The sequence below is a fragment of the Notamacropus eugenii genome, chromosome 5, assembly GCF_028372415.1.
Source record: "Notamacropus eugenii isolate mMacEug1 chromosome 5, mMacEug1.pri_v2, whole genome shotgun sequence".
Lineage (NCBI taxonomy): Eukaryota > Metazoa > Chordata > Mammalia > Diprotodontia > Macropodidae > Notamacropus > Notamacropus eugenii.
Genome location: NC_092876.1, coordinates 155,685,049 through 155,698,615, shown reverse-complemented (window position 1 = coordinate 155,698,615; position 13,567 = coordinate 155,685,049). Strand labels below are relative to the sequence as shown.

The 13,567-nt window shown below is 36.5% G+C and overlaps 1 protein-coding gene across 3 annotated transcripts in view; it reads left to right on the top strand.

Annotated features, from left to right (window-relative positions):
* Positions 1–13,567, top strand: part of ARHGAP42 (Rho GTPase activating protein 42) — a 379,722-nt gene that overhangs the window by 215,179 nt on the left and 150,976 nt on the right. The window lies entirely within an intron of this gene.

Genomic DNA, 13,567 nt, shown 5'->3' with positions numbered 1-13,567 from the left:
CTGAGTACCTGATATGCTGACTTGAAGTTCCTTCTTAGTATCTCTGTGCTCTTTCCTATTTTACATTGTGGTTATTTGTGTACAGATTGGCTAGTTGGTTTGTAAAACATCACAAGGGAAGGGACTTTTCTTAGTGGTTTGCCCATAGTAGACACTCATTAAAAGTTTATTACTCAGGGAAAATATGTTGACAAATATTTCAAGAAATCTCTGTGATGGAGGTTTCAATCCTTCTTGTCTCCCTTCTCAAAGAATGTTATTCTCTTTCTTCCCTTCCCCCTTCTCCTCAAGACTTTGGAGAATTATTTAATTCCCTAGCAATGGGAAAGAAATATTAATTTCTTTGGCTTCAAATAGTGATTGGTGTGCTTTGAAGGTTGAATGCAAATGCAATGGCATTCAACTGGATCCCAAGCTCCTTCATCTTATGATTCTTTTTGTACCTCATACTGTAGTATCAGGCAAGGGCTTATAGTAGAACCATTCTGGTCTCCATGAAAGTCTGTAAGCTTGTAAAGTTATATACAAGATATATAATAGTCATTTTCCCAGACCAGTATAATCATAGATCTTGTTTTTCTCTCCTGCCCTCACCATTCCCCCACCCCCACTCCTTTCCCCTCCCAAATTGAAGTCATAGAATCTCAGACTCAAATGGTACTTTTAAAAGAGTCACTCATTCCAACTCCATCCTTCCTTACAAAGAAAACAGGCCTAGGGATATGTAGTACCTTGAACATGGTAAATAACGCTGCCAGAATTTAATCCTGGCTAGTCTGAGAATATGGTGAGTACATAAAGTGAAGGATGACTGGTTCTTGTTGCATCTATTGGACTATGTGATCATTCACTTATCAAGACTATTGAGACCCTAGGATGGTCATGAATTTCAGAGCTGAAAGAGTTATGTTCCTCATGGCATGGTGTCTTGTATGGTAGTGCAGCAGAAAGAGACATAGCCATTATCCTTTGACTTCCTTGGTAGATGCCATTGTTATGGAGTACCTCCATTCTTGAATTATTAATGAATAAATTTTTACTTTAAATGTAGGGCAGGTAGGTGGCACAGTGGATAGAGTATGGGGCCTTAGGGTCAGAAAGACTCATCTTGCTAGGTTCAGATCTGTCCTCTGACCTTAACTAGCTGCGTGACCTTGAACAAGACATTTAGTCCTGTTTGCCTCAGTTTCCTCATCTGTAAAATGAACTGGAGAAGGAAATGGCCAACCACTCCAGTATCTTTATGAAGAAAACCCCAAGTAGGGTCACAAAGAATTGAACATTGTGTGATTTGGAAAGAAGTCCATATGCTTGACATAAGTCCAGCAGTGAGTGTCTGAAAAGTTGCAAAAAGAAGCAGGAGTTTGTTATTAAATATAAGTGTAAAAGTTTAAAAAAAGGGATGGGGGGAGAGAACAGAGATATTATAATTGAGACCAGACCTTGGTAGAAATAATGACACAAATAAGAACTACATTATTAGGCTTATGGCCTAAGAAAGTTTATTTTAGTTTTTACTTTTGTAGGAAAATAAAATGCTTCCTCTAAAGCTAGCAATAAATGTGTGTATGTACACACACACACATACACATGCACATTTTTGTGCATACATATATGCATACATGTGTATTTCTTTTGTGCCAGATTCTACAAAGAGTTGCTAATTTTATCACAGGAACGATGAAACTAGATATTGTAATGAATTTTATATTGTGCTCAGTTTAATTCCGATTTCATTTTTAAGTTCACAATTTCACATTCTTCGTAATATAATTGCCCAAGGATTGCATTCATAATATATATTTCATTTGTTCTCTTTTTTGGGGGAATAGTTATTGAATTGTTGGATTTCTAGTCTACTAATTCATGATATGGAGAATTAAATTAATTTTGTTTTAAAACAATTTTGTCTTAAGTATATCAGAGGATAACTAATGGATCTTTAAAACAGAGTGTAAATCACAGATTTAATATTTGCAAAACTAATCTTTTTGGATTTTAAATGATTCTAAATATCAGAGGATAACTAATGGATCTTCAAAACAGAGTGTAAATCACAGATTTAATATTTGCAAAACTAATCTTTTTTGATTCTAAATGGTTTATCAGCCTTCAATTCTTACTTCCCATTCTTATTTTAGTGCAAAGCTAAATTACACTAAAGTAGGAATGGCAGGTGGCTATTTAATCTTTCTGTGATGACTGTTAGTTCAGACATAGACCAGATGACTTGTCATGGATAGGTTGGGATAACATGCTGTTGGATGAAGATTCTGTATTGATGATCATAGATCCATTTGAGCATTTGAGTGATTATGAAGATAGCAATTCTAATGGTAACCAGCATTCATGTAGTTTTGTAATGCAATGTGCCTACAGAGTATCTCACTTGATTGTGGCAAAAAGTATTAATTGCTCATAGGATTTCATAATACAATCTCTTTTTTATCTTGGCTTTTACCAAATATATTTTGCATCTTTTTCTTCTAACTACAGTTAGTTATAAGGTGAAGCAAAAGTAAGACCTCTCCAGAGATTATGCAACCCACATTTGCATTGGAAACTCCAGTGATTTATTGAGTCTGAGTAGGTGACCTCTGCAGTTATTGTAGAAGTCCAATGAGAAGTGTGGTGAGCTAACTCAGGAAAGATTTCAGACATGAAACAATTTGCCTTATTTGGTTATTGTGGTTTACTGGCCCCAGATGGTATCATTGGTGAGATCACTGTGAGATGTATTGTCTGTTTAGACCAAACTTTTGCATTGCTTTTTTTTTTTTGTCCACCAGAATTACAGTGTTTAACAATGTTTTTTTTTCACATCTGTTGACAATGATAATAATAATGGCTAACATCTATATAGCACTTACTCTCTAAGTCACTATACTAAGAATGTTACAATTATTATTTCATTTGGTCCTTACAACAGCTGTGCAGGGTAGGTGTTTTATTATCCCTATTTTACAGATGAAGAAACTGAGGCCAGCAGAAGATAAGTTACTTGCCCAGGGTCCCACAGGTAGTAAGTGTCTAAGACTGTGGATTATGAAACAAAGCAGACCTTAGAAAGTCTAGAACAAATATAAGATCCTTGAGGGTAGGAATTGTTGTGTGTTTTGTATCCCCATTATTAGCATAATGACTAGTCCGTAGTAGCTACTTAATAAATGCTCATGACTGACTTAATGAAGGAATAGAGGGCCACTTGAAAAATTTGAGGTCAAATATAATGTCCCTCTTAAGATTCTTCTATGCCTTTCCACCTTCATGTTCTGTTCTGTTCATCTTATTGAATCTCTAGGGAACTTTTGTTTTCATTTATATAGTCAAGTACAAATCAGTTTTGAATAGTAAATTCACATATATTTGAGGGATTTAATGTATCTTTTTGCTTAAATTAATTTACTCAATCAGGCAGGAAGTTGGATTGTAATATTATAGTTCAATTTCTTATATTATTTTTATTATTCAACATTTTATATTTATAAGAGGCAGGGAATCAGAATGTCTGGCACTTGTCTAGGAAAAGCCCTAATCCAAGTCTTTTTCTTCCCTAGCCATACCTTTCTTCTGACGCTTCCTGGTTATTTTTTCACTACCATAATGAAAAGCATTATGCACACAAATGCACACCTGTGTACAAAGGAGGATCTCAGGAATAGTTTTGAAGTTTCTGGTATGAAGATAAGAGAGAAGAGTCTTTTCTACTAATGCCCTTTTCTTTCTTTTCCTATTCTGAAATTTTAGGATTCCTATGATGTAGTCTCTTCAAATCAAAATGAGAGGAATTCCATGTTTCTTCATTTTGAATTTACAATAATCTTACCTTAAGTCGCATGTGGGTCCCACTTGATGACAGCAAAGAAGGCAATCAGAGTTGTTTCATTTCTTTTCATTTTTTTCTGCTTGATTTAACTATTCTTTGTTTACACTTATTTTCCTTAACCCATTCTTCTTTTTGTTTATATGAGAAGTCATGTGAAACATTTTTCATATTAACCATGTTGCAAAAGAAAATTCACAAAACTCCCCAAGAAAAATAAAGTAAAAAAGTATGCGTCAGTCTGAATTCAGGGTCCTTCAGTTCTCTTTCTGGAGATGGATCACATTTTTCTTCATGGGTCTTTTGGGGTATCTTGGATCATAGTCTTGATCAGAGTAGCTAAGACTTCCACAGTTATATATGCTGCTGTTACTGTACACTGTACTCCTGCTTCTATTTACTTCACTTTGTATCAGTTCATTCAAGTCTTCCCAAGTTTTTTTCTGAAACCATCCTGTACATTATTTCTTCTAGCACAATAGTATTCCATCACAACCATATATCACAACTTGTTCAGTCATTCCGCAATAAGTGGACATCCCTTCAATTTCTAATTCTTTCCCACCACAAAAAGAGCTGCTATAAATACTTTTGTATGAATAGGGTTTTTTTTTCTAAACCATTTTATTTGATCGCTTTGGGAGTGTATAGACCTAGTAGCAGCATTGTTGGGTTACAGGGTATACACAGTTTTATAGCCCTTGAGGAGTAGTTCCAAATTGTTTTCCAGATTATCAATCCATTTTCCCCCATTTGACTCTTTTTCTCGGCTTATTCAATTCCTTTTTCCCTGTAGATTTCTCTTATTTCTTTCTCAACTTTCCTACCACATTCCCACAGTCTACTTTCTGTTTTCCCCCTTTTCCTTTAAACTATATCAGTCTTACAAGATCAAAAGATGTTTTTGCTGAGAAATAAAGAACACAAAAAATAATATCCACAATGTCGTGAGGCAGAAAAAAAGAGGCATTGCCACTTAAAATTTTCCTGACATCTTAAAAGGTGGTGTGTGTGTGTGTGTGTGTGTGTGTGTGTGTGTGTGTGTGTGTATGTGTGTTGGGTCACCATCAGCTGAATCTTCATATCCCCCGAAAATGGTGAGAGAGAGAAAGCTGGGAAAGACTTATTGTCAACATCAAATTTTATTAATATTTAGATAGAAAGCAAACTAAACATCCAATTGCCTATAATAATTAGAATTTTAATATAACATATTAAGATATAATACAATAATAATAATAATACCATATCGTAAAATAATTAGAAATGTCTCTTTCAGTCCTGTCATTGCAGATGAGGAAGTAGTGTGTACTAGGGAAAGATATACATGTATGTACAAGTAAGGACACATTATCAGTTACATGTCAAATAACAAGGTGATCAATGATATTGGTAAGAGATTTGAGAATTAAAAGTGCAATTGTATAGTACAGGAGAAAGTATAAGGATGGGAATATTGTATCTAAGAGAGGTAGTTGGATAATTTTTATGAAAAATGCTGGAGATTGTTAAAGTAGGAGAATCATTCAAAAACAGGGCTGTTGAGAGCATTTCATTAGCACAGTGTGGTTGGAATGAGTACTGATTCATTCATTAGCCCACAAACATCCATTAAAGACCAACCATGAGTAATGCATTTTTCTCTGAAATGGGAGAAAAAAAAAAGATAAAGAGGAAAGTGTAAAAGCTGGCTTGGAGCTTACAAAACAAAAAACAAAGAAAAAACAAAGCTAAGTTGCTGGCAACTGGTCCCATCACTTCCTGGCAAATATGGGGAGAAGAAATGGAAGCAGTGTTACATTTTATGTTCTTAGTCTCAAAGATCTGCCCATGGTGACTGTAGCCATGAAATTAAAAAATTCTCCTTGGAAGATCTGGATAGTATACTAAAAAACAAAGACATTGCTTTACTGTCAAAGGTCCATCAAGTCAAAGCTATGGTTTTTCCAGTAATAATGTATGACTGTGAGAGTGGACTGTAAGGAAAACTGAGTGCTGCAGAATCCAACAGTTTTGAATCATGGTGCTGGAGAAGACTTTTGAGAGTTCTTGGACAGCAGGGAGATTAAATCAGTCAATACTTAAAGAAATTAATTCAGGTTGGTCTCTGGAAGGTCAAATACTGAAGCTGAAGCTTAAATACTTTGGCCATATAATGATATGATAGGACTCACTGGAAAGAACCCTGATGTTGGGAAAGATTAAAAGGAAAAGGAGATGGCAGAGGAAGAGATGGATAAGATAGTATCGTGGAAACAACAAACATGAAGTTGGACAGACCTTGAGAGATGTGGAGGAGACAAGGGTCTGGTGTGTTATGGTTCATGGGGTCACGAAGAGTTGGACATGACTGAACAGCAACAAAGAAGATATAATTCAGGCACTCAGTCACCTAACTGTGGAGGACAGATAGAGCCAGAGCCAAAATGTTCCTTGAGATGGCTATTAGTAGTGAAGTGTAAAGATTTCTAGATGTTTACTCAAGTAAAGTTATGTAAGCAAATTATTTTTCAAACTTTAAAATGATCTATAACTATATGTTTCAGTTAATAGTACTTTAAGAAAAAAAGATCTGATGCTTCATTTTATTGCAAGAGGTCAAGGGTAAAACATAATTTTAAGAAGGAAAGGAATATTGCTGTAGAAGTAAGCAATTGTTTTAAAAAAATTATTGTTAATTGGTAGGGTAGATTGAGAGCCAGATTGATTGGGAGTATCAGTTCTGATACAAAGTGGGTGGATGACCTTGGGCAAAATCCATTTATCTTCTCAGTCCTCCTGGCAAAGCTTCTAGACTTCAGTGGATGAATAGTCCTAATCTGCATAGGTATAGTAGGTTCCTCCATTAGAATTCTGACATAAAAGAAATCACCATTGTGGGGATGAGAAATTAACTAAACTGAGCCCAACTGGATGGTGAGTGTAGAAGTTGTCCCTGCTACTTCCAGGAAATTTGCCCTAATGCTTGCTACCTTGAGAAAGGTAGAGAAAATATATTTGTTGTTTGAAAAACTGGGGTATAGTGAAAAGAGCATTGGCTCAGGGAGCTACAGACTTGGGGTCAAATCCCAAATCCCACCTGTGACAATGACTACCTGTGGAACTTTATTAAACAAGTTTCTTAACTTCCCTTTTCTTCAGATGCCTCATTTATAAAATGAGGGGATTAGATTAAATCACTTTTGAGGTCCATGCTTATAGACTTCCTTTCGAAATGGTGAGAATCTATGCTTTCAACTTTCACTGAGTTTCTTTTCTCTTCAAAGCTTAGGGACCATTTTTAAAGGAAGATGTGTAAATTCATTCCATTTTTCTGGCTCCACACCTGGAAGAGAGGTGTTTTGATACCCTGATTCATTCTCTTAGAATGACCACTGAAGGGCAGAATGTTGTTTCCAGAGGGTGCCCTCCAGTAATGCATCCTTTCAAAGTGCAGGCATAATATCTGCCGTTCTACTTTCTTCACCTCACTCATTTGATTTTGTTTTTTTTTTTAAATCCATTATCTTTGTTTTTTGGTTATGTCACTCTTCTAACTATATCCCTATAAAAAGTAGCAGCACAATACAGTGGGGGAAAAAAAAACCCAAAATCCTGATTCTGAAGTCTCATGATCTGGTTTCAAATCTAGCCTCTGATAAACTTACTACTTTGGGTGAGTCATTAATGGCCTGGGCTCCAGTTTTCTCATCTCCAAAATATGAAAGCTCAATTATATAGCCTCTAGGTCCCTTCTGCCTCTAGATCTCTCTATGTTGTTGCTTAGTTTCTAGAATGGAGAATAAAAAAAAAAATTAGTCTGAGAGTGCATCTAGTTTATGTTATTTTATTCTGATTAGTAAATTGTCTGAATTATTACTTAAGTAAAGTTTACAAAAACAACAGTAACACAAATCTGTTTTGTTTCAAAAGCATATAGGGTTTATTTGTGCATTTGGCATAAAAATTGCATCCTTTACCACATCTTCTAAGGTCTGTCTGCTATCTGGCGAATGGTTGTTTTTGGGGAAGCAGATTGTCTTATACTGGTGTACTTTGCTTTCTAAAGATCAGAGCATGATTGGGAATATGAAAATCTTATTTTTTTTTAAAAGGTAGTTACTTGCTAAATGGAGGTGGGAGATAGAGAAAGGACTTGATTGTATATGAGATGAGATCATGTTATATATTAAAACAAAATTTGTACACATAAATGAAATGCATGCCAAAAAATAAAAATTACTTTTGGATGAAGTAATGAAAGTGAAAATTTCACTCTTGAAACAAACCAGATCTCTGGCATCTCTGTTGTCAGCCAATTAATTCTGTTTCTATTCCAGAAAAAATTCCATTATGATTTACTTTCCTTTAAAACTTCTCTACATATTCTTTATCCAGAAGTTGAGTTTTGTTGTTTCTTTAGTTTCTTGTTTGAAAGGGTAACTGGGAAGAAATATATAGTCAAGATTCTGTTACAGCATTGCATGTTGGGAATTCTGAGATAAATTAGATGTCCTGAGGAGGCATAGACCAGCCAAATAATTAAACTTTACACAAAGTTTGGATGTACATCCTAGCACAGAGGTGTCAAACACATAGCTCAATGCTCTCTTGAGTGCATCCTGTACCAGAATAAAATCTAATAGGGAAATAGTTAACAAAATAAATCCAGTAACACATAGATAATATTACATTTTGAAATCAGGTCAACATGCAGCCTCCAGAAATTCTGATGCACAGACCAGTGGCCCCTGTTTCTTTTTGAATTTGACACCACTGTCCTGGCAGATTCACATCTAAGTGTTCTTCTGTGCTGATCTTTGCCATGGATTGACTCATGTAGCAGTGATTTTGCTTTGTTTTGTTTTAATTGAAGAATGTCTGCTACCCCACAATTGAACATCAGTGCCTTATGCTTAATGAATGTTGATTGATTGGTTGGTGGCACCACACTGAACAAATCTCAATCAATACAGAAGAGACTCTATTAAGTATTTTACCCACATGGAACACCACAGAGCTCATTGTAGAAGGAAGGCTAGTAAAATGTAGTGAGTTTGTGAAAACTCTGTTGTAGTATTCAAACACTATTTAATCAATTTTTGATAACTCATACTGGAGAAAAATTCTATGAATGCACCGAATGTTAGGAAACCTATAATTATCAGAAACTTTATAGCATAACAACCCATGAAAATTGGCCATTATCTATTGGATTTTGCAAGCCCCTTTATTATATTTTGCTGGGGATGGAAGCTCAATTCCATGTGGACAGTCTCGGGTGGGTAAAGGTGGGAACTTCTAAATCTTAGAGTTCTCACGAGGCCCCCCAGGAAAACGACTGGGAATCAAGGTGAACCGAGCTATCTCGTGTATTTCCGCCTCTTCCCGTGAGAAACGTGATGGGAGAGAGCTCTCCCCGCCCTCGAGATTGTCCCGGATCTGGGCACACTATTGTTATCTAACAGCACGGTATTCAGATGCAAACTATACGGCTGGAGAGCTTAAGTAGGATCAGGAAAGCCTGAAAGCTCTCTTGGGCTGAGGGGCCACGGGTGTGGACAGAAGGCTCCGCATTTCCTCTTTATTCTCTCCCTTCCCCCTCTCTCCCCACTTACACTTCTACTTCCAATCTCTTATTGTAAGATCTTTGCCTCCTTGGGAGATCTTTCTCTCTCCCTCCTAAGGAAGAATTCCCCTGCACTTGTAACTAGACCCTGAAATAAAGCTCAACCCTTGTTCGACTCTGGAACGTCCTTTCTCTCATACGAGCATCCGGTTTGGCCAGCCGAAGACCTCCGACAGAGGTAAGGGAAGACTCGGGTAGCCCTCAGGCCTCTAGGCCTGGCAATATTTGTATTCTCAAAGCCTGGTATGCATACGCTTTGAACAGTGGTAAATGAATGAATGCAGAAGCAATTATTGAACACTGACTATGGGCCAGGCACGTAGTAAAGTCTTAAGAACTAGGAATGCAGATATGAGCAAGAAAAACAAATCCTGTCTTCAAAGAGCTTATTATCTAACAGCGTAATACATAAAGGGGAGGAGCTGGAAGTGTGTGTGAGAGTGCATACAGTGTATACAATGGCATAGTCTAGAAATGGCCAAGAATTGTCCCAAAGGCCTGGTTCTGGGCAACATGTGGTGAAAGCTCAGGTATTAAGAGCCCAGGATCTTTGGTTGTCTAGGGGCTGAGTCCAGTTGGTTCCAGTGAAAGGGATTTGAGGAAGATGGTTGGAGTGGAAGTGACATCATCTGATAATAACCAGGAAATTATGTAAGATATGCTACTAAGTAAGATAAGACAAAAGCTCAGCTCTCAGATCCCAGAGTCCCAGAGGAAGAGTTCATGTTGTTCCAGTAGGAGGAAATTAAGGTAGCTAGGCAGTGAAGAGACAGCATGATTTGAAAATGGCTGGGAAGTTAACATAAAATCAATTAAATTTGTTGAATTTACTGAAATTTATTGAAAGGCTTCAAAATGTGGCACAACTTAGTCTGGAGTGGATGCAACAGCAGAAAGAATCAGCTTTTTCAGAGAGTGGACAGGTGTTATTTACCGTAACCCACCATCCAGGTTTTATGTTGCTATTTTAAAAGAGACTATAAAAGTTGTCAGCTGTAACGGCTGGGTAGGAAAAGGGTTGTTGTGATTTTTTCCTTCTCTATCATATGCAGGTCTGGGGTGGGGGAAGGTGTGTGTAGAGACTTTGAAGGTTTAAAAGTCAGATTTTCAGCAGATACAGTTGCCTATAGTGGGCCTTGGGAAAAAGCATATTAAGAACTTTATGTAGGAAATTTTAGAAATTTTTACCAAGCCAAGAGATTAGCAATCATTAGGAGTCAAGTGCAGGCCAGGCCATAGAACTGATGATGTACAGGTAGGGTTGGGTGGGATTCCAAGCATTGATATAATCTGAAAAATAAAATTTATTCAGCCATTCCCCAATTGATGGACAACCCCTTGACTTCCAGTTTTTGGCAACTACATAGAGTGCTGCTATAAATATTTTTGTACATGTGGGACCCTTTCCCATTTTTATGATCTCTTGGGGATATAGTCCTAGTATGCTCACAATAAAGGAAGATTCCTTAGTATTTGCAGTTGTGCAGTAATGTAATTTGGGATATCTCATACAACATTGAATTCACCCTAAATGGAATTCTTTCATCAAGACCAGGAGACCATATGTTGGAAATAAGGTAGGTAGCAGGGATTCATCCTTTCAGTTAATAGTTGTTCTGGATGACTCATTAGTCCCACCCAATTTTAAAATGCTTTGCTTTTATGATTGCTTTGTTTTGTAATTTTTTTTGTCTTTTTCTTTTTGTTCTATGACTTTGCGAGTTGTCTAAACATGGTCAGAAGGCTGCAGAATATTTGGGGGAAGTAGCCCTTAATTCCTCATGGCTCTTAGGTTAACATCTTGATAATCACAAAAGCCACTAAAATAGTGTAGGAGTTATTTGCCATCTACATTTGAGTCCAGGACTATTTCATTGAGCCAACAGAGCTTGAACTTTGTTGTGATCTTTAAATGATATTTTTAAGGTTTCTGCATTCTTGTTGAAGAAATGTTTATTGAGCCAAATTATGTCAACCAACCAATCAACTGTTTGTAATGTTGTATTCTCCAGGGCATCACTTTAATGCTTTACGTGGAATTAATCACTAAGTTTATAAATAATATCTACAATTGTATCTTGACTATGGGGACAGTGTAGTGCAGTGGTAGAAAGAACCCTGGATTTAGAGGCAGAAGACTTGAGTTCAAATATTGGCTCTGTCATTATGTGATATGTCATCTCAAATTTCTTTTTTTTTTTTTTATTATTTTATTTTATTATTATTATTTTTTAATGTTTAACAATCACTGCCATACAATTGAGATTTTATCCCCCCCACACCTACCCCCCACTACCCCCCTCCCTCCCCACGACTGCATACAATTCTGGATAGGTTCTACATATACTTTCCTATTGAGTACATTTTCACTATAGTCATGCTATGTAGTCAGACTAAAATAAATGGAAGAAATCATATAACAAATCAAAACATGATACACAAAAACACACACACACACAAACATGATCTGCTACATTCTGCGAATGACTTCCATATTGCTTTCTCTGAGTGTGGAAGGCATTTTGCCTTAGAAAACCACCACTGGGATTTTTTTTTTTTCAAGAAGTTCTTGCGTTATTACGAAATTCCAAGTCTACCAGAAAAAACTCTCGCACACTGTGGTCGTTGCTGTGCACAAAGTTCTCCTGGTTCTGCTCCTTTCACTCAGCATCAGGTTATATAAGTCCTTCCAGGCCTCTCTGAAGTCTTCTTGTTCATCATTTCTTATGGCACAATAGTACTCCATTACATTCATATACCATAATTTATTCAGCCATTCCCCAATTGATGGACATCCCCTTGACTTCCAGTTTTTGGCAACTACAAAGAGTGCTGCTATAAATATTTTTGTACATGTGGGACCCTTTCCCATTTTTATGATCTCTTGGGGATACAGTCCTAGTAGCGATATTGCTGGGTCAAAGGGTATGCACATTTTTGTAGCCCTTTGGGCATAGTTCCAAATTGCTCTCCAGAATGGTTGGATGCGCTCGCAGCTCCACCAACAATGAATTAGTGTTCCAACTCTCCCACATCCTCTCCAGCATTTATCATTTTCTTGTTCTGTCATGTTTGCCAATCTTATAGGTGTGATGTGGTACCTCAGAGTTGTTTTGATTTGCATCTCTCTAATCAAAAGTGATTTAGAGCATTTTTTCATATGATTATAGATATCTTTAATTTCTTCCTCCGAAAATTGTCTGTTCATATCCTTTGACCATTTATCAATTGGGGAATGACTTGTATGATTATACATTTGAGTCAGTTCTCTATATATTCTAGAAATGAGGCCTTTATCCCCGAGCTTAGCTGTAAAAATTCTTTCCCAATTTATTACATCCCTCCAGATTTTGGTTGCATTGGGTTTGGTTGTGCAAAAACTTCTCAGTTTAATGTAATCAAAATTATCCATTGTGCATTTCATAATGCTTTCTATCTCTTCTTTAGTAAAAAATTCTTCCCTTCTCCATAAATCTGATAAATACACTATTCCTTGCTTCTCCAGTTTATTCATGGTATCAATCTTTATACCTAAATCATGTACCCATTTGGACTTTATTCTTGTGTACGGTGTCAGGTATGGGTCTATGCCTAATTTCCACCACACTGTTATCCAGTTTTCCCAGCAATTTTTGTCAAACAGTGATTCTTATCCCAGAAGCTGGGGTCCTTGCATTTATCAAACAGGAGGTTGCTATATTCCTTGCCTACTGCATCTTGAGTGCCAAGTCTATTCCACTTGTCTACCTCTCTGTTTCTTAGCCAATACCAAGTGGTTTTGATAATTGCTGCTTTATAGTACAGTCTGAGGTTTGGTAGCGCTAGGCCACCTTCCCAAGCATTTCTTTTCATTAGTCCCTTTGATATTCTGGACCTTTTGTTCTTCCAAATGAATTTTGATATTATTTTATCCAGCTCTAGAAAATAATTGTCTGATAGTTTAATTGGTATGGCACTAAATAAGTAAATTAATTTAGGTAGAATTGTCATTTTTATTATATTAGCACGGCCTACCCATGAGTAACTAATGTTTTTCCACTTACTTAAATCTGACTTTATTTGTGCAAAAAGTGTCTTGTAATTGTGTTCATATAATCCCTGGGTTTGTTTTGGCAGGTAAACTCCTAAGTATTTTA